Source organism: Schistocerca gregaria, chromosome 4 (assembly GCF_023897955.1).
Source record: "Schistocerca gregaria isolate iqSchGreg1 chromosome 4, iqSchGreg1.2, whole genome shotgun sequence".
Taxonomy (NCBI): Eukaryota; Metazoa; Arthropoda; class Insecta; order Orthoptera; family Acrididae; genus Schistocerca; species Schistocerca gregaria.
Genome location: NC_064923.1, coordinates 104806204 through 104829100, shown reverse-complemented (window position 1 = coordinate 104829100; position 22897 = coordinate 104806204).

Below are 22897 nucleotides of genomic sequence, written 5' to 3'. Positions count from 1 at the left end.
AGTTTAAATTGAATGTCTTCCCAACATTGTTTGTATTTTGGGGGATTGTGAATTTAACTGCTTAAGTGATTTTATTAAATATTATACATTGTTAAGGGCTTTCCAACAGCCACAATCGGTGGTGTGACTTGTTACCGCCTCTGTATTTTCGCTGGGCGTATTCCATGTGTTTAACGTCATATGAATGCATGAAAATTCTTACATTTAGTGACAGTCATTTGTAATTCATGTTACTGATAAATCTCGGTTTGTTGAACCACTTCCAGCCACATCTAGTTGGTGCGACTTCTTGGTTGTAAATGTGGACTATGCATTCCTGGTTTCAAGCCCTGTTCTTAATGGTATAAATGATTACAGTTTGGTATTAATGAACTGATCCTGTTCAAGTTCATTAAATTAATGTGAGCCTTGTTATTCTTTTAAAAAGAACTTTTTTTTCCTTCCAATCCAGTTGTGCCACAAATTACTCTTCTATACAATTCTATTCAATACCACCTCATTACTTATGTGATCTACCCATCAAACCTTCAGCATTCTTCTGTAGCACCACATTTCAAAGCTTCTGTTCTCTTCTTGTCCAAACAATTTATCGTCCACGTTTCACTTCCGTACATGGCTACACTCCATACAAATAGTTTCAGAAACGATTACCTGACACTTAAATCTATACTCGATGTTAACAAATTTCTCTTCTTCAGAAACGCTTTCCTTGCCATTGCCAGTCTACATTTTATATCGTCTCTACTTCGACCATCATCAGTTATTTTGCTCCCCAAATAGCAAAACTCATTTACTACCTTAAGCGTCTCATTTCCTAATCTAAATCCCGTAGCATCACCCGATTTAATTCGACTACATTCCATTATCCTGGTTTTGCTTTTATTGATATTCATCTTATATCCTCCTTTCAAGACACTGTCCATTCCGTTCAGTTTCTCTTCCAGGTCCTTTGCTGACAGAATTACAGTGTCATCGGCGAACCTCAAAGTTTTATTCCTTCTCCATCGGTTTTAATTCCAACTCCGAATTTTTCTTTAGTTCGCTTTACTGGTTGCTCAGTATACAGGTTGAATAACATCGGGGATAGGCTACAACCCTGTCTAACTCCATTCCCAACCACTGCTTCCCTTTCATGCATCTCGACTCTTATAACTGCCATCTGGTTTCGGTAAAAATTGTAAATAGCATTTCGCTTCCTGTATTTTAGCCCTGGTACCTTCAGAATATGTAAGAAAGTATTACAGTCAACATTTTCAAAAGCTTTTTCTAAGTATACAAATGCTAGAAACGTAGGTTTGCCTTTCCTTAATCTTTTTTCTAAGGTAAGTCGTCGGGTCCGTATTGCCTGACACGTTCCAACATTTATACGGAATCCAAACTGATCTTCCCCGAGGTAGGCCTCTACCAGTTTTTCCATTCTTCTGTAAAGAATTGGTGTTAGTATTTTGCAGCAGTGGCTTATTAAACTGATAGTTCGGTAATTTTCACATCTGTCAACACATGCTTTCTTTGGGATTGGAATTATTATATTCTTCTTGAAGTGTGAGCTTACTAGATGGTAGAGTTTTGTTAGGCCTGGCTCTCCCAAGGCAGTCAGTAGTTCTAATGGAATGTGGTCTACTCCCGAGGTCTTGTTTCCACTTAGGTCTTTCAGTGCTCTGTCAAACGCTTCACGCAGTATAATATCTCCTATTTAATCTTCATATACATTCTCTTCCTCTTCTGTAATATTGTGCTCAAGAACATCTCTTTTGTATAGACTCTCTATATACTCCTGCACCTTTCAGCTTTCCCTTCTTTGCTTAGAACTGGGTTTCCATCTGAGCTCTTGATATTCATGCAAGTGGTTCCCTTTTCCCCAAATGTCACTTTAATTTCCCTGTAGGCAGTATCTATCTTACCTCTAGTGATATGCGCCCCTACTTTCTTACCTTTGTCACCTTCCGTGTATTTTTCCTTAAAATTGTTCCAACCCTTCTTGTCATGTATCAACTACGCTTTTCTTTTTTCTTTTTATCATTTCGCAAAGAGCATTCTTTCACATTTATGAACAGTTAAAGAAAGTTGGCAAACGTATCAACGTTTTGAAATATCAACATATGACTAGTTACTCGTGTATTTTTTTTTGCTCCGACAATACTTGACTATAGACAACAGCATCATCTGCGAAACGTCTGATGTTACCGTTAGTATTGTGTACACAGTCACTAATGTGTAGAGCATTAGCACCATTCGTACCAAAACGCCTGCCTTGGCATGCCAGAAGTTACTCCAACTACTTTCGATGGTTCTCCATGCGAGATATCATCCTGCACCGTCGATACTAAGAAATCCGTAATCTAGTCAGAAATTTCGCTTATTACTCTATGCTAAAAATGGCTCTGAGCACTATGGGACTCAACTGCTGTGGTCATTAGTCCCCTAGAACTTAGAACTACATAAACCTAACTAACCTAAGGACATCACACACATCAATGCCCGAGGGAGGATTGGAACCTGCGACCGTAGCAGTCGCATGGTTCCGGACTGCGCGCCTAGAACCGCGAGACCACCGCGGCCGGCGCTTATTACTCTATGCGATCGTTTTTCTATAATAGGTGTAAATGAGTGTTACTCAGTTCAAAGGTTACCGGAAGTCGAGAAAGCAAAATCTACATGGCTGCTTTAATCCTTGGCTTTCAAGATATCAAATGAGGAAAGCGCAAATCGTGCTTTGCGTAACAGATATTCCCGAAAGCCGTACTGACATGCCTGGGGAAAAAAATTGGAAATTTGTGGTAAGTTCCTATGCAACCAAAATGCAGAGGCCATCGGTTCCTAGTGTTACACACTACTTAATCTAAGTTAAACGAACTTACGCTAAAGACATACACACTCGCATCACCCAGGAAGAACTCGAACCTCTGACGGGAGCAGCCGTGCGAACCGTGAGAAGGCGCCTCATTCCGCGAGGCTACCCCACGCTGCCACTCCCAAGGGAGGTCGCTCGTTCGAGGCAGATCATGACGTGTGAGCTCAGAACATGTCCCAAGATCCTATAACAAATCAATGTCGACACTATTGGACGGTAGTTTGGTGAATCACTTCTGCTGACCTTCTTGAACACTGGTGTTACCTTTGCTTTGCTACTGGGCAAAGTCTTTTGTGCTATTAATCTACGGTATCTAATATTTGGAACAGTGGCTAAGTTACCTTCAAACACTCTCTGGGATTTGACAGAGATTCCATTGAACCGTGGCGCCATTTCACTTTTATTGATTTTTAACTGTTTCTGAGTTTCACAGAAACATCTGCCTTACTCACCTTTAGACTTGAGTGAGAATTAAATTAGGGCAATACCTCTCGACTTCTCTGAGTAAAGTAACACTCTCAAACGTAGTTCTGCGATAGCTTTACAGCCCTGTATTTCGATCTGGGTCTCATCCTAGCATGTGTGGACGCTAATTTTGGCGTCACTAACAGCCTTATATCTGCCCGGAATTCTTTTGCCTTTTGTAAGAAAAATTTCGTTAATATTCTGCTACGGCAGTCGTTGAAGGTTTTACGCATTACTTTCTTGAGAGCCCAGCGCCTTTATTTGTCATTCTTCTACCTATAGTTTTATGCTTCATTTTATAGGTAGTGTGCAGTAGTCTGCTTTTTGTTAGAAGTTTACTTATAGTCACTGTCCTGTTTAATAAATATGTACGCAGCTCGTGCTGAATATGAAGTACAATTATTCTAAATATTTTTGTAAAACCACGGTGAAAATAGAAATTGTTTTACTGTCGACAATTATCTACACGTTCCAGCTACTTCTCTAGATAGACACCACTCAGGTTAGTCATCTGTCGAAGCGCTGTACCAAATTTCCAATAATCTCGTCATGCAAGGCAGAATCTTGTGCTTTCTAACAATTGTCTACGCTCGACTGCAGCTCTTTGGGCCAAAGTGGTACGTCTAAGCAGAGATGAAAATGAGAGGGAGCCCATTCCGAACTGTATGGTGGGTGGTCAAAAGCTTCCCATCGAAAATGCTGCAGAATCGCCTTCATTGCCCGTACCGCCGCTCGTGTAATGAAGAAGAAATCAAGCGAAACGTCTCGGCAACCGACCATCGATACTTGGTGGGAGACACTATTTTCTGTGAACCTTTACGCGCTCACTGTGAGCTCACAACTGACAAGAGTGACATCACGGTATCTACGGCCAAACTAGGCACAACTGTGCAAAACTTCATCGGATTTTCGCTGTGGTTTCCATTTCGCGATCTATCGTTCCTGACTTTCCAGATAGCCCTCGTAAATCAAGTTTCTTATGCAGACACTAAAGCATCTTCGTCTACTTTACCAACAATACAAACATTTTCACTTTTTCTAGTTGTTGTTTGTACTTTAATCATCACTCATGATTACTCGTATGGTGAATGTGGGTATCAATTGTCACAGATAGATCTAAAATCGGACACAAAGTAGAAGACAGAAGTACGACGCTGTCCTAGCCATTCATCCTAGCACTCCGTCTTCAGGCTACCAGTGGCCCATCGGGACCATCCGACCGCCGTCTCATCCTGAGCTGAGGATGCGGATAGGAGGGGTGTATGGTCACCACACCGCTCTCCCAGCCGTTATGATGGTTTTCTTTGACTGGAGCCGCTACTATTCTGTCTAGTAGCTCCTCAGCTGGCATCACGAGGCTGAGTGCTCCCCGAAAAATGGCAACAGCGCATGACGGCCCGGATGGTCACCCATCCAAGTGCCGGCCACGCCCGAAAGCACTTAACTTCGGTGATCTGACGTAAACCAGTGTCAAATGTTTCTTTGATCACAATATGAATTCTTTAGACTGTGACCGGTTTCAGTCCGTAATGACCATACTCAAATCCTTTTTACACCATGTCCTAAAGTAATGAGGCCATAATGGCATCGTCAAATATATAAATATAATTAGCATAGCATCGTCATATTTATATGTTTTGACGATGCCACTATGGCTCTGAGCACTGAACACTATGCGACTTAACTTTTGAGGTCATCAGTCACCTAGAACTTAGAACTAATTAAACCTAACTAACCTAAGAACATCACACACGTCCATGCCCGAGGCAGGATTCGAACCTGCGACCGTAGCGGTCGCTCGGTTCCAGACTGTAGCGCCTATAACCGCACGGCCACTACGGCCGGCGCCATTATGGCCTTATCCCTTTAGGACATGGTGTAAAAAAGATCTGAGGATGATCATTACAGACTGAAACCGGTCATCGTCTAAATAATTCATATTGTGTTCAAAGGCTGAAATAAAAAACATTTGACAGTATTGGAACACTGTCCTGCTCCAACTCCTGTAAGTTTACACAAATAGCATCTGCACGACAGTATTTGTCACTTTATCGATGGCGGAACGCTTAAACTTTGTAGGACCAGCACCTTACACTAATTCTTACCTGTTTCCACGTGGTATCGCCCGGTACCTTTATGCTGTGGCTTCCGACGTTTGAAATAGGTCAATACTGTTTTGATAAACATTGCTCGTTGCTTTGTAAATTCAGACTTTTGTGCTACTTTAGTAGCCATAACCGCCAAGCCCTTTCGATACTGTAAGAATTTCAGACTGTATTTCGTGTCGCTTTTTCACCGCATTCCTTCCCCTCTCTCCTTGATTTTTTTTTCTTTTTCTTCGCCTCTTTTCTTTACGCAGAACAGCAACACCCGATTTGAGTTAGCAGTAAGAGCGAGGTTCCGATGTTCAGCGATCGCTTCGGCAGCTGTAGTTTAGCTGCTACCGCAGCGCTCTCTAACATTTCCCCGGCACGTCCTCGGAGCAGTTTGCATGCAAATGCTACACCCACCGTCTCGAGTCACCTTGCAAAAAGGCGCGGGGTGAGCACGCCGAACGGAACCCATCCGCCCCTCCTCAGCCCCGCGCAGCACCGGAGGTACGAAAATACGGCACGGGCGAGCGCGGCGGTGCAGGAAAACGTTCCTTTTCGCCGACTCCGCGCCGCCCAACCATTTGTGTTAATCGAGAAATAGCAGTTTAAGCTCGGAAGCCGAGCTATAAATCACAGAGCGCAGGGGAGGTCAGGTCGTGTGCGGCCGGGATCTTGTGAGCACGAGCCGGGAGGGGCGGGGGGTTGCGGAAGTAGGGGGTGTGCACTGGGCGAGGGGTCTGCGCGGAAAGCAATTTTTGCCAGTCATTATGTGTGCACAGCTTAAGTGAAAGCTGCAGCGGCCTCGCGGCCACGTCGATACCGACATGAATATTTCATCGGGCGTGGCCGGTGATTGATGACCGGAATCTATCTCTGGGCTGCAGTCGACCTCCTCCCTCCCTCCTCCTGCCTGCTACCCACCCCTAAATTACCGTTCCGTCTGTCCTCTGCTCACCTGCGCTGCACCGGCCTATTTTTGCCACACTCGGTATGCATCCACAGAAGTCGGCGGTCGGACTTAATTGCCATCAGTCCCGGGCGCACCTGACGAATAAAACGTCCACTGTGACGTAAATGCCCTCCCCGGTCTGTTCTGCTTTGGTGACTGACCTGTTTCACATCACAAACGTACATCTGGCGAAAAATAGTGCCGGCCATTTTTACTCAGGTGGCTTCTGCAGCTGTAGTCCATCCACTTTTACATACTAGCTTCTGCATCTCTACTGTTATCTGCGCATCACTTAATCCTTTAGCACAGTGTATGTCTTATCGTTAAGTTCACTAAATTTTCTACTAGAATGAGATTTTCCCTCTACATCGGAGTGTGCGCTGATATGAAACTTCCTGTGTGCCGGACCGACGCTCGAACTCGAGACCTTTGGTTTTCGGGGGCAAGTGCTCTACCATCTGAGCTACCCAAGCGCGACTCACGACCGTCCTCACAAATTACTCCAGTACCTCGTCTCCTACCTTCCAAACTTCACAGAAGCTCTTCTGCAAACCTTGCAGAACTAGCACTCCTGAAGAAAGGATATTACAGAAGAGATTCTGTGAAGTTTGGAAGGTAGGAGACGAGGTACTGGCGGAATTAAAGCTGTGATGACGGGTCGTGAGTCGTGCTTGGGTAGCTCAGTTGGTAGAGCACTTGCCCGCGAAAGGTTCAAATGGTTCAAATGGCATTGAGCACTATGGGACTTAACAGCTGAGGTCATATGTCCCCTAGAACTTAGAACTACTTCAACCTAACTAACCAAAGGACGTAATCCACATCCATGCCCGAGGCAGGATTCGAACCTGCGACTGTAGCGGTCTCGCGGTTCCAGACTAACGCGCCTAGAACCGCACGGCCATACCGGCCGGCGCGAAAGGCAAAGGTCCCGATTTCGAATCTCTGTCCTGTACACAGTTTTAATCTGCCAGGAAGTTTCATATCAGCGCACACTCCGCTGCAGAGTGAAAATCTCATTCTGGAAACATACCCGAGACTGTAGCTAAGCTAGGTCTCCCCAATATGCTTTCTTCCAGGAGTGCTAGTTCTGCAAGGCTCGCAGAATAGCTTCTGTGACGTTTGGAAGGTAGGAGACGAGGTACTGGCGAAATTAAAGCTTTGAGGACGGGTCGTTCTTGGGTAGCTCAGTTGGTAGAGCACTCGCCCGCGAAAGGCAAAGGTCCCGAGTTCGAATCTGAGTCCGGCACACAGTTTTAATCTTCCAGGAAGTTTCAAATTTTCTACCACTTCTGTTCAAAGACAGAGCGTAACATGAAAACCGGTTTCTTATTTATAACTAGCTATGTACCCGTCAGTGCCTAGGTATTCATTTATTCCAGTCTCCTACTACCACATCTCCTCCCCTCCTATCTCCTCCACCCACTGTCTCTCCTTCCCCTTCTCTCCATCTCCTCCTTCATTTCCTTATCCTTCTAAGTTATTACGCTCATCCCGCGCTATTTCCGGAACGTAACTAATATGTCGGGAAGCGTTTATTAAAAAATCTGTCACAACTGCAGCACATATTTTTGCAATTAGTTTTGTAGCAAGTGGTTCATCCCAAGCCTGACATACTGCGGCTACAATAACGAACATCGAAACTGCAAAACATGCTTTACAAAATAGTACTACATTACTGTCAGAATCAACATGTGCCTACTTAGCAAGTGAGAATCATTGCCTTCCTATCTAGGCACATGTGGCTTGTGACAGTTATTTAGGATTACTTTGTACCGCATCTAATGCCATTCATTTGTTCGTTATTAAGATCAGCCACATACTGTGCGGCCCAGTAGATTAGGCTTCAGAATGAACCACTTGCTTCGAAAGTAGTCACCAAACATACCAACTGCAACTATGACAGATCTTTTAATAAATACTTCATGAAATATTTTTAAAGAAATGATGATGAAGACATGCAGAGAAGGAAATTCCAAATGTCAAAGTCCTCAGGGGTGTAGATTTAGACTCAGATTCCTCTGTATCCAAATCCAAAATCAAAATTCTACCAAGAGCCCATCAGACTGAAAACACTACCCAATTGTGAATTTTGATACAGAGAAACTTAGAATTAGCAAACATTTCAAGGCGAGCTTGAATCACAAGAACTGTCAAGGTTGGGAACAGTTGAAAGATGCATGGTGGTCGGTTAAAAGGGGACAAACCAACCGAAAAGCGTCGGAAAGCGTGGTTGATTGGTTCTCTCATAAAACACCAGAAAATCTAAAGAACTTCGAGGAAGTAAGGAAAACCACTGCTGAAACTCTCACAAACCTCAAGAAGAACTATTGCTATAGAAGAAAACTTTCGGAAGAACAACACGCGAGACGTTCAACGCCAACTTAAGTAGATATGGTCCTCCAAACCTCAGCTTTAAGAATAAAGATGGAAAGACAGCGTATGGCAAACAGTCGGATCATGGCGGAATACATTGAAGACATCCTGAATTATGAAACTCCATCCGAGACAATCAATTACAATGAGAAAAGAACCAAACCCCGACTCGAAGCCACCAACTATGGAAGAGGTTAAGAACATTGTAAGAACCTTGGAAAATATCAAATCACATGGGGAAGACGGGATCATCGCAGAACTCTTAAAGTATGCGAACTAGAATGCGATCATAGAACTAATGCAAATTATACGAAAAATTTGGGAAGAAGAGCAGCTTTCACTAGGTTGGACATCGGCACTAATACATCCTATACACAAGAAAGGCGATAAGACGGAACCTGGAAACTGCAGGGGAATTTCTTTAATACCTCTGGCCTATAAAATAGTCTCTAAAGCGCTGTAGTGGAAGAACAATTAAACCCACAAATTAATGAGTACCAAGGAGGCTACAGAAAGGAGAGACCATGCGAAAAACTGATAATCGCTTATCAAAAACAGAGGAGCAAAATTTTCGTGCTTACATTCATAGATTTAGAGAGAGCCAATGATTCTGTAGACAGACATATACTGTTCCAAATTTTAGGGGAGGTGAGTTTGGATAGCAAATCCAGTGAAATGGTTAAAATGACCCTAAGCAACACAACATCCAAGGTCAAGTTCAGAGGAAAGCTGTCGGAGACCTTTAAGACTAAAACCGGGGTGAGGCAGGGAGACGGACTTTCCCCTTTGCTCTTTAATTGTGCCCTCGTTAAGGTGATCAGAGAGTGGCGACACGGAATGAAAGGACTGGGTGGAATACGACTGGGGTGTAAGGATAAAGGAGTACGGACAGATTGTCTAGCATTCGCAGATGACATTGTGATCTTGTCCGAAACACTAGAACAGGCAGTCAACCAAACCACAGAACTGCAGAGAAAGGCAGATAAAGCAGGCCTACAGATATCTATCGAGAAACAATATATGACTAACATCACGACAGCCCTTAGATGGACGACAATGGAAGGAGGAAAAATTCTGAAGGTGGAGGGATTCAAATACATTAGAGAATCGATAGAGATTGGACTGACCGAAAAAGAAGCAATGGGAGAACGAATAAACAACATGAACTTAACTTATAAACTGACAACACCTAAAATAAGATGAACATTTCGATAAATGCAAAACTGAGACATTACGAAACAGTTATCTGCCCTGAAGCTCTATACGCAGCAGAAACACTCAGCAAGAACAGGAGTGATCAAGAGGCTGGAGCTGACAGAACGAAAGATTCTCAGGAGAATATTACGACCTCGAAGAACAGAAGATGATCAATTTGGAAACCGAGCAAACCAGGAACTGTATACCAAGATGATAGAAAAAAAGACTCCTAGAAGAATATTAGGACCACGAAGAACAGAAGATGGTCAGTTTATAAATCGAGCCAACCACGAACTGAATACCAAGATAGGAAAAAATTCTGACGTCATCAGGAAAAAAAGAGCATGTTCTTCGGACACATCCTCAGAATGGACTACGGGAATTTAACACGGCGAATCACACGATTTCCGATGAACAAGAATAACGAAGTACGATGAATCCAAGAAATAGAAAGAGATCTGGAAGAAATGAGAATACAGGAACCAGAGATATACAACAGGGTGCTATTCAGATAAAAAATTCAGGTCTTCAAAGATTTCGAGGACAGAACGAGACCCAGAACAAAATCAGCTTGGACAGAAGAACGAAGAAGGTTGCAATGTATGAGAATGACAGGATACTTTGGAAGAAGAAAGACCAGAAGAAACGAAGGTGAAGTGTTTTAACGTGTTCTTAACACGAAACGAAAGAAGAAGAAAATTATGAAACTGAAAATATAATTACTACGTCTACCAAATTTGTTTGATATCGTTCCAGGGGTTTAGGATAAGTGTCTTACTCGCCGCTCTGCGTGTCAACGCCCATGTCAAACAAATTTCACCTATAGATATATTTCACACGTATTTGTATACATATTTCACCTGTATCTCTCACGAATGTCTTCCTGCATTTCACTATCGGGCATTGCAATGTTTATGATATGGTATCTCCTGAACTATTCGCCGTACGATGATGTAATTTGGCAGCAGTGATATATGTTGCTACTGCCTGCAAAATGTGTTGCGTATAGTGTCATTGGTAAAAAAGTAATAAATTAATACTTCATGCAAAATGCACTAGTTTTTCACGCATGTCAGTAATTATGAAGTTATATCTTTTGAACCATGTGTCGTACAATGATATAATTTTGCTGGTATATGTTTATACAGTCTAGAAAATGTACTGCGAGTGCAGTTAGTTGTTAAAAAGCTATAAATTAAAACGCTATGGCTGATGCTGCAGATTTGCTGCCTGAACAACGAAAATGTAGTAAGCGATAAATGTAGTTCTTTCCATCATTTTGTGGGAGGTGTCGGCAGAAAAAGTTCTTTGAGATTATGTGTAAAGTTTGTTGCATGTGAGTACGTGCTCTCATTCCCAAATACTGGAAGAATAAAGTAAGGGTATTCGCATATGGTGCTACACTGCTTTTTTACCCCGACCAGTTTAATACGTAGCAGGGTCTCGCCTCTTCAGCGATTCTTTCTAGACAGTACGTGATAGATGTGTCTGGTTGAAACCGGTACTGTGGTTAAGGAGAGCATGTGGAACATATTGCGTTGGTACATAAGTTCGTAGCGTTTTTCCGTAAACTGAATAAGCACAACAGATGCACAACACAAAGTCTTTAGTCATCGACTGTATATTCTCCTTTACTGTTTACAACTGTCTGCCAACGCTGGGCACTTTTTCGTTTTCGCGACAGTACAAATCACGTGGCTTCGAGGCGAAAAACTCCTCGAGCTTTGTTCGGAGCTCATTCTCATACAGAAAGGAAGTTCTTTGAAGATTGGTCTATAGAGAGCGGAAGAGATGAAAATCTGAGGGCGTAAAATCGGGTCGATAAGGTGGGAGTAGAATGACTTCCCAACCCGACTTCGGTACAGCGTTTTTTTCGTCTGTATAGCGGAATGAGGGCGGCGGTGTCGTGGAGAAGCTCCACTTCACGCAGTCTTCCTGGTCGCTGTTCTCAATTGTTGACAACAAATGTTAGCAGTGGTGATTACGCCTCGAGGTAGCAATTGGTAGTACACCACACCGTCGCTGCTCTACCAGATGCATAATATTATCTTTTGTGGACGTGCGCCGGTCTTTGTAGGGAGAGCCGATGCTTTGTTCGGGCTCAACCGTTCCTCTCTTTTCCTTCTGTGAGCATAAAGACGCTATATCTCGTCAGCAGTAAAGGTACAGGATAGGAATAGTTGGTGTCGTTCACGAGCCAGTTGATGCACAAACGGCCACCTACAGAGTTCTGAGACTTTGACTGAAAACATGCTGTACCCATACACCCTATTTCTGAACCTTCTCAATGCATCCAAATGTCACACGATGGTGGAATGGCCACAGTTCATCGCATCTGCCAGTTCTCGAATATACTGATCTGGATCCTTGTGAATTAATGGGTTTAAAAGATCTTCATCAAACAGTGAAAGTCTTCCTGAACGTGGAGGGTCACTAACGTCCAACGACCCACCATAAAACGAGGAAAACATTTTGTTACCGTGTTTTACCCAATAGCATTGTCTCCACACAGGGCGCGAATGCCCCTGCTTGCCTCCACTGCTGCTACCCCATTATTGAACTCAGATAGCAGAAGATGTTCCAACGTTTGCAATCGGCGCTCCATTTCGTAGCGTCCACTCACTGTCCCCAAAGGACAAAATGACAATGTGTAAACTCAAATAGCAACAGTGAAATGCAAATAAAATGAGAATTGATAAATAAAGCCATAGCAACCGGAATACTAACATCCAAAATAGACATGCTACGAACTTACGCAACAATCTAATACTCAGTACCAATCTAATATCCACATGTACACACATCCAGTTTTATTACATGTGTGGAATTTCCTCCCCTGAGCCACCTCACCTGCCCATAGCTTCTACTATAAATGGAATACAGTGGAGGTGCAGCAATACTGTGGCCTTGGAAATACATTATTCCATGTAGAGGTATGAATCAGGCAGTCACTTTGGACGTTGATTAATCGAAGCTAAACATGAGACTGTAGGTGAAGTAGTAGGACAGTAGCACAGTTATACTGTCCGCAATGTTATAGTGCACAAAATTCGTCAATTAAATGTAAATAATTAACAGGAATCTACACAAATAATAACGAGCTGCATATATTCATCGCAGTCAAAGCGTGAAGCAGGCCTTTTTCAATTTTACGAACAATCAATGAGCATCACGATTCAGTTTCGGGACAAGGTGTAAGTGTTTCCGATAGAGCTACGTTTACAAACTCTTTCTGTATTGCCGTAGTTGGAGTACACAGTGCGTGCTAAAACCGCCACTAAGACGCCTATAGTGCATCGCAGGCCATAGATGACGGATGAATGAGGGCCGTGGAGATGTTTACGGGCGAACAGACGTGCAAGTTGAGAAAATGAGTGCCCGCATTAAGCAAGGAGCTATCAACGGTGTCTCCTCTGCGAGCGTTCAGCGAACGTTGCTGTGTATGAATCTCCTCAGCTGGCGCACGGTTCATGCACGCATGCTGACTGAAGTTCATCGGTGACAAAGGATGTAATGTGCACGCCCGTACCGCAATCTCACGTCCACTGAGTTGCTACAGGTGGCATTTTCAGATGAGTCACTTTTTATGCTCCACTGGCGTGACGTGAAAACTCTGAAAGCAAGCGTCCTGCAACAATGATATGAGGGCTCTAGGTCGAAGAATGGAGCGTTACGGTCTCAGGAAATTCGTGGCGTTCCCTGGGTGATCTCGTTATTCTGGAAGGCACAATGGATCATCACACGTATGTATCTATCGTTGGGGACCACGTCCACCTCCACACGCAGTATGGTTTTCTTGCGCATGGTGATATCTACCAACACACAACTCGTAATGTATTGGCGTGTCCCGAAGAGCACCAGGACGAGATTACCGGACACCCATGGCCACCAAACTCTCCAGATATAAGACCAAACGAGACTTCGTGGAACCTCTTCAATCGGGATGTTCACATCATGGATCCTCAACCGCCAAACTTAGCGCACCTGTCCACAGCGCTGGCGTTGCAGTCAATACTCCTCAGAACATCAGTGACTCTCTTTCTCCACATCTCACAGTGCTTACGCTTTTGGCAGGTGGTCACATTGCGGCCCGCCACGAATTCCTTTCCTGTGCTAACCTCTTCATCTCAGAGTAGCACTTGCAACCTACGTCCTCAATTATTTGCTTGACTTATTCCAATCTCTGTCTTCCTCTACAGTTTTTGCCCTCTACAGCTCCCTCTAGTACCATGGAAGTCATTCCCTCACGTCTTAGCAGATGTCCTATCATCCTGTCCCTTCTCCTTATCAGTGTTTTCCACATAGTCCCTTCCTCTCCGATTCTGCGTAGAACCTCCTCATTCCTTACCTTATCAGTCCACCTAATTTTCAACATTCGTCTATAGCACCACATCTCAAATTCTTCCATTCTCTTCTGTTCCGGTATTCCCACAGTCCATGTTTCACTACCATACAATGCTGTACTCCAGACGTACATCCTCAGGAATTTATTCTTCAAATTAAGGCCGGTATTTGATATTAGTAGACTTCTCTTGGCCAGAAATGCCTCTTTTGCCATTGCGAGTCTGCTTTTGATGTCCTCCTTGCTCCGTCCGTCATTGGTTATTTTACTGCCTAGGTATCAGAATTCCTTAACTTCATTGACTTCGTGTCCATCAATCCTGATGTTAAGTTTCTCGCTGTTCTCATTTCTACTACTTCTCATTACCTTCGTAATGCGCATTTAATTAGTAGGTAGTGTTAGCAGGCAGAATTGCGCTCTACTCTTACTAATTCAGATACCAAAAAGAGACAGAAGATAAAACCACGGACATCGTCAAAGTGAAACGATATACGAGATTCAATCAGATACATAATGTTAGAAGTTCTTGCAGCTTCTGTGCGATAAGTTAATTACCTAATAAAATAACTAATACCTTAATGTTCCAGAATAGTAGTAAATTAGCCTTTTGATAGCACAAAGCGATATATTATGCATTCATGTTTCACACAGCAACAGGTAACGAATATCAAGCACTGAAGTCTGGAGGAGAGAGTGCACTAGTTTCCGGTGTCCGTTTCACGCGTTGTGAAGCGTCAATACAAGACGAGAATTGTTGAACTAACTGAAGAAAACACGTAAATTAGTTACAAACTATGGCGTACACACATTTATCGAACATGTAAACGTCACTACAGATTCTTGAGTGTATTTTTGTTCTGTCGTTGCAAGTACAAAAATGTGTGACTTTTTTTAGACTAGCCGGCCTTTAGTGGCCGAGCGGTTCTAGGTGCTTCAGTCTGGAACGTCGTGACCACTACGGTCGCAGGTTTGAATCCTGCCTCGGCCATGGATGTGTGTGATGTCCTTAGGTTAGTTAGGTTTAAGTAGTTCTAAGTTCTAGGGGACTGATGACCTCAGATGTTAAGTCCCATTGAGCTCAGAGCCATTTGAATCATTTCTTTCAGACTTAAACATAAGAAAAGAAAATGACAAACATCCATTTGACATATAAAGAAAACACACAAAAAGAGACATATCTTAAATGGCACCCCAAATCACCTACCGAATCACAAACAAGCAGCAATCAAATACTTGTTACCAGGCTGAACAGGATCCTCCTAAACACTTCTAATTACCAGAAAGAGTTAGCCATTATAAAACAAATAGCATTAAAAAATAGACACAAATAAAAATTGTAGACAGGCTAAATAAAAAGATAAAGAGATAAATAATGAAAAAAAACTAACGAAACCGCACTAACTCGTACAACTTGCAGTACACCAAAAAATGGCAATTACATATGGTACAAAACATTCAAAATTTGCGGATCATCTAAAACAAGAACACTATAGACCAAGCAATATTGAAAACGATATGAATATCATAAAAATCCGTAAAGACAGACACTACCTCCAAAAAAATTTCCACACACAAAAAGCATTAACACAAAATAAATTGTAGATTACTAGAGCACATGCTCTCTTATTCTCTAACTGTAAATTTTACCTGAGGACAAACTACGTGGTTCACGAACAAAATTTCGAGGGAAAATTTCAGCGTCCCCAGCTACAACCTTAACATCTTTTGAAATGCTTACTACGCTGCGAAAATTTCAAGATGCGCATGTAACTATAAACGTATAGGAGACAAATTCCACCATTACAAAACATTGTTCAACTGGAAGACAGCTTGTAGAAAAATCGGAAGAAATGTCAATATCGCGTAGCTTTTTAAATGAGAATGAAGTAACAGTCGTTTCAGCAAATCACTAAATGGGATTTGCATCAAAGTCGCTGCAGAGCATGACTTAAAACTTCCAAAGAAACACCGCCGGACCATTTCTTATTGTGGTCTCGTAAGAAGTGTCATTTTTATATCTGGATACTCACTTTTCATTTCTGCAAGTGAAGCCTTGTCCCTCTTTTCACTATGTAAGAACTCAGATTATTCGTATCGGGAAACTCGTCGTTAGTTCGTTAGTTTCCTAAAGATTTAGCACTAGATAAGCAAATTCCACGACCCTCCTACGTTGGCCACCAATAAGTGCCAGTAGTTATTCATATACCTTTGCAATATCAACATTATATTGCATTTTCAATAGATTTAGAGCTGTGGGTTTAATCTCCCTGATATTCGTCTCGAATAGTACTAGAGGTTATGGTAGTTTTAAGTATCTGTGTTTTGAGTTTTTGAACCATACGTGGAGAAGATGGAATGATAGTGCAAACCACATAAGGATATGCCTGATGTACCAATGAAACCGTCTGTTACACAATGAGTTATTCAACTTCAGTTTGATTCAAGAACTTCTCTTCGAAAGTATCGATCTATTCACTACCAAATAGCACTGATCAGTGTTAGGGGTCCTGCATGATCTGTCATTAGAACGATTTCATCTTCATAACCTCTATGCAAATGATGTACGAGTCGACGAAGAATAGCGGTATACTACAGTTTCAGATTTATAAAAATTGCTATTGTTTTTCTAGATGCCAAACCTGCATTTGTGTTATTTTGTTTTGCCGCAGATCCTACCATAGTCCAATAAACATGGCTGCTATTGCAGTACTTTTGAGTACTTTAAAAACCTCTTGTTACACCATCCTTATATGATTTCTTCACCAGCCGGAGTTTTAACAGTAGAAAGACCTTTTTTTAAAAAAAATCTGTATTATGATCGTAAAAGCAGTTATTAAACGTGGAACTGCCTCTCTGGCTGTTAATTGTAATCATAAATGTGAGGTTGGGGTGAAGGTGCGTATAGTTGTAATGCTTCGACGATCTGATTCAAATGATCTTGGATCGCAGATGACAAGCCGCACTTCGTTTGAAGGCCCATATTAAGTCTACGTTTTCCATCAGCTGTGTAAATAAATAGCTTCCCCGATCAAATGAAACCAACTGAATCATATGAGGATCGCTGCGACCAGTCAACAATCCCCTGCTGAATTTCTATAGATGTTTTCTTTCTCAGTTCTCATTGCTTAATTTTATTAACGATATTTCGGAGCAAAAGAACGAAACATAAAAATTTCCTAGGAAAGAAAAAAAAAGCAATTTCAGCATTTAGAAAATCAACCAAGAAGAAGCGCAAAATTACAAATCAGAATGGATTCAAAAATGCAGGAAAGACAAAATATCTTTCAAAGGATTTAGAAGGAAACGTGATAGGGTAAGGTGCCGGGCTAATATTAACTGAGACACCCTTTAAAACAAATTTATTAACAAACAATTCTTACTCAACAATTATTAAAAAACGCATTGTCCTATCCCTTTCACTTTTTCCTTCTTTTAAAGGGTAGCCATGAAAAGGCTTACTCTTAATTGATAGTATTTACACTGATCCAGTATCAAGGATAAAATAACCCTGATGCAGAAGTGTCAAATTTGGGCCCAAAGCAGTTGTAACATCAGTGGAAACTTTAAACTCAAGCTCTATAACTACTTGTGATAAAAAATTTAAAATCCCCAATACTATCTTTAAAATGCGTATAGTAACCCTTACCCAAATTAATAATAAAAAACACAACAATTCAAACCTAAAAATAATATTAAGATAAATCTAATTTATCAAAAGCACTTTTACGCACCTCCCGAGTCAGCAGCATTAGTGGCAGAACAACTGAGACAAAATTTGTGATACATTTCACACAAATTTTCTCAGCATGTTATAGTCTTAGGTGGAGATTTCAATTTACCATATATATACTGGGACACATGTTTAGGTCGGGTGGTAGGGTCAGAGCATCGAGTGGAATTATACTGAGTGCACTATCCGAAAATTACCTCGCGCAATTAAACAGAGAACCGACTCGTGGAGATAACATCTTGCACCTACTGATAACAAACAGACCCGAAATTTTCGACTCTGTAAGTGGAATCAGTGATCATAAGGCCGTTGCTGCATCCCTGAATATGGAAGTTAATAGGAATATAAAAAAAGGGAGGAAGCTTTATCCGTTTAGCAAGAGTAATAGAAGGCATATTTCAGACTACCTAACAGATCAAAACGAAAATTTCTGTTCCGACACTGACAATGTTGAGTGTTTATGCAAAAAGTTCGAGGCAATCGTAAAATGCGTTTTAGACAGGTACGTGCCGAGTAAAACTGTGAGGACGGGAAAAACCCACCGTAGTTCAACAACACAGTTAGGAAACTACTGCCAAAGCAAAGAGAGCTTCACTCCAAGCTTAAACGCAGCCAATACCTCTCAGACAAACAGAAGCTAAACGGTGTCAAAGTTAGCCTATGGAGGGCTATGCGTGAAGCGTTCAGTGAATTCGAGAGTAATATGCTATGTACCCACTTAATAGAAAATCCTAGGAAGTTCTGGTCTTACGTTAAATCAGTAAGTGGATTGAAACAGCATATCCAGACACTCCGGGATGATGATGGCATTGAAACAGAGGATGACACGCGTAAAGCTGAAATACTAAACACCTTTTTCCAAAGCTGTTTCACAGAGGAAGACCGCACTGCAGTTCCTTCTCTAAATCCGCGCACCAACTAAAAAATGGCTGACATCGAAATAAGTGTCCAAGGAATAGAAAAGCAACAGGAATCACTCAACAGAGGAACGTCCACTGGACCTGACGGGATTCAATACTACACAGAGTACGCGAAAGAACTTGCCCCCCTTCTAACAGCCGTGTACCGCAAGTCTCTAGAGGAACGGAAGGTTCCAAATGATTGGAAAAGAGCACAGGTAGTCCCAGTCTTCAAGAAGGGTCGTCGAGCAGATGCGCAAAACTATAGACCTATATCTCTGACGTCGATCTGTTGTAGAATTTTAGAACATGTTTTTTGTTCGAGTATCATGTCGTTTTTGGAAACGCAGAATCTACTCCGTAGGAATCAACATGGATTCCAGAAACAGCGGTCGTGTGAGACCCAACTCGCTTTATTTGTTCATTAGACCCAGAAAATATTAGATACAGGCTCCCAGGTAGATGCTATTTTCCTTGACTTCCGGAAGGCGTTCGATACAGTTCCGCACTGTCGTCTGACAAACAATGTAAGAGCCTACGGAATATCAGAGCACCTGTTTGGCTGGATTGAAGAGTTTTTAGCAAACAGAACACAACATGTTGTTATCAACGGAGAGACGTCTACAGACGTTAAAGTAACCTCTGGCTTTCGCGGACGATGCTGTAGTATACAGAGAAGTTGCAGCATTAGAAAATTGTAGTGAAATGCAGGGAGATCTGCAGCAGCTAGGCACTAGGTGCAGGGAGTGGCAACTAACCCTTAACATAGACAAATGTAATGTATTGCGAATACATAGAAAGAAGGATCCGTTATTGTATGATTATATGATAGCGGAACAAACACTGGTAGCAGTTACTTCTGTAAAATATCTGGGAGTATGCGTGCGGAACGATTTGAAGTGGAATGATCATATACAATTAATTGTTGGTAAGGCGGGTACCAGGTTGAGATTCATTGGGATTGTCCTTAGAAAATGTAGTCCATCAACAAAGGAAGTGGCTTAAAAAATACTCGTTCAACCTATACTTGAGTACTGCTCATCAGTGTGGGATCCGTACCAGATCGGGTTGACGGAGGAGATAGAGAAGATCCAAAGAAGACAATAGAGGCGCTGTGCATCGCTGTATAGCTTGATCACCAGGTTTCGAGAGGGTGCGTTTCTGGATGTGGTATCGAATAAATTGCTTCCCCCCACTTATACCTCCCGACGAGATCACGAATGTAAAATTAGATAGATTCGAGCGTGCACGGAGGCTTTCAGACAATCGTTCTTCCCGCGAACCATACGCAACTGGAACAGAAAAGGGAGGTAATGACAGTGGCACGTAAAGTGCCCTCCGCCACACACCGTTGGGTGGCTTGCATAGTATAAATGTAGATGTAGATGTAGATGTGAAATACAGAGCCAAACAATTACAGCGGGAGCCCCTTATCACAAGTTTTGTAAACACAATTTTTTCTGGTGGCTCAATTTAAAATTTGCTCATTTACTGTTCAGGAGTACCGAACAATTTCAAAACAAGTTTAAGTGCAACACTCTTTCAAATGAACGAAATTAAGAGACATGAACTGTTCAATTAGAAAAAAGGTAATTACTTAATTCAAGAACAAATCTGAAACATTGAAATTCATGCGCTGCTACCTCAGTGGGTTTACAGAGCCATAACCTTGCCATCTTCTTTTATTTCAAGCTCCAGTCTTGCACAGACTTTCAGGCAATACGTTACAGACGTCATTAAAGTTGCATGATAACACCCGAAACATAAATCAGTTACCACTGTCCCCACATATGCATAGAAAATAATAATGGCCTCCGCCAGGGCAAACATAACGACAACCTGGTAACATGAACAATTAAAACTAACAAATGACCAGTCACGAAATAGTGGAAATAATGGCGCCCCATTAGGGCAAACTCAGTTACAATTTTGAAAGACAACAACCTGTCGAACAATTTAGGAGTAAAGGTGTCAACATTGACGCGCAAAATAAATACCACGATTAATGCACACGAGAAGTGCAAAGTACCGAATGAGACCCTCTATGAAGGTTATTAACTGTCTCCCAAGGCGACAGAAAAGCAAATTTGTGCTGATTTGCAGAGGCCAGGAGTTCCTGTGTTAGTCAGATTTTTGTAAAGTTCTGCAAGATTTGTCATAAAACAAGTCAGAAGGGATGGCAAAAATTTCACGAGAATCACTAAATTCAATGCCGGAAGTTACTACAAACTGATGTAAAATTTAACAGGCTGATGAAGAATACCACCCACAGATGACAGCAGCAGGAGATATTTGCAAGAACTGTCTTGTAATCGTTGCTTGGCATATCATGTTTTCAACTTGCTGAACGTAATGAGATACATAAGAATGGAACATAATTAAGGATTTATTGGATGATGATGTTTGGCTTGGGGAAGGAATAAGAGAGACTGTTACGATGTTACGCTTATTACGGAAGCAAGTTAAGAATAAATTTGTCCAGCTAGAGAGAGCGTTCAGTAATGTAAGATGGCGCAAGTTGTTTGAAACCATCAGAAATATATGTATACTCCACAGCAGTGATCCCGGACTTATCGGTAAGCACCACCAAGAGGAGTAAAACGAGATTTTGTGACGGCTAATATCAAAACCGTTAGATTCTGCTCACGGAACTAAATTATTTTTAAAACCTCATTACCGTTATCACTGTTCCGTAAGACTGGAATACGGATTATATAAGCTACCAACAATTAATTTTCTTTAAATACCAGAATTAATTCGTGACATAATAACGCGAGGTTACAGCTTGTGAGAGAAAAGTATTAAAAATATCTTTTTCACATAATCCATCCATGACACAAATACTTTATATGACAGTAAAATTGAAATATATGTATCACATAAGTAGGAATACAAGACCGGTACGGGTGCAGGTAACGTTCTTATCTCAACGTTACCAATAAGGACATCTGGTATCAGGTTACACACTTCCTTTACCCACTCCATCTTCCCTGAGGAACCACCAGGAACTGATCAAGGTCACCCAGGGAAAACGCACAGGCAATTGTGTCACTTGAGGTAGAACCAGTGGTAACATCCTGTGGACCAATGAAGATCATGCTCTCCACCACACCTTCATCTTTTAAAACTAGGGCACTTGAGGGGTTACTCAGGAGCTGGACAGCATAGGGAGGAGATGCCTCGATTTCTTAATAACAATATTACGTCAAGTTACTGAGCCGTGCGCGTCTCGTGTTCGTGCCGTTTGTTGCTTGAAATTTTGTCTTTATGGTGCTGCCATCCCATTTCTTATTCGATTTACTGGCGTCACTAAGTTGCTGGATTGCCTACCCATGAGTAGCGGCACCAGCACTTATTGATACTAGTACTGTCGTACTATCTTGGGGTAGCCGCTAGTATAGTATTTCCGGATGCTGATGGCGTGTGTGGTAGTCAGTCGGTTGGGACGGAACAGCGAGAAATCCTCCACGGTGCGTGGCCAGGCCGAGACCGATGGCAGTGCGCAAGCGCTGTCGGATCGTGAGGCGCTATTGGCGAGAGCGACAAAGTTCGTTGCCCACAGAAACTGGACGCTGAAGTTGAGTGATCAGTTAACGTGTTATAAAGCCTCAACTATTGTAACATCTCTTCGTTGATTTGTGGGTTGTTGCTGCTTGGGCCGTTAAGGCTAGAAGCAACGTATGATGTGTTGGGGTCGGCAAAACCTTGCAGCCGTCTTCCTATATTGTGATTAATTATTAAACTAACTATTACTTACCAGTAAAGTGCACCAGCGATATTTTCTGCCCTGTGGCCGTTAACGCCCCAGTTACCTGACCTGGTCGTTAGCGTACTTATCCAGCAGGGTGCCTTTCCTCGTGGTGTTGATGCTCTCCAGCACAGCGTGTATTTCGACAGCCTTTGAACTTGTATGGCTCATATCTGCTTAGATTGGTTATTGTTCACTTGGCTGTTTTTAAACTCCAATTACGAAAATGCGCTGCTGTTCGTATCCTCGT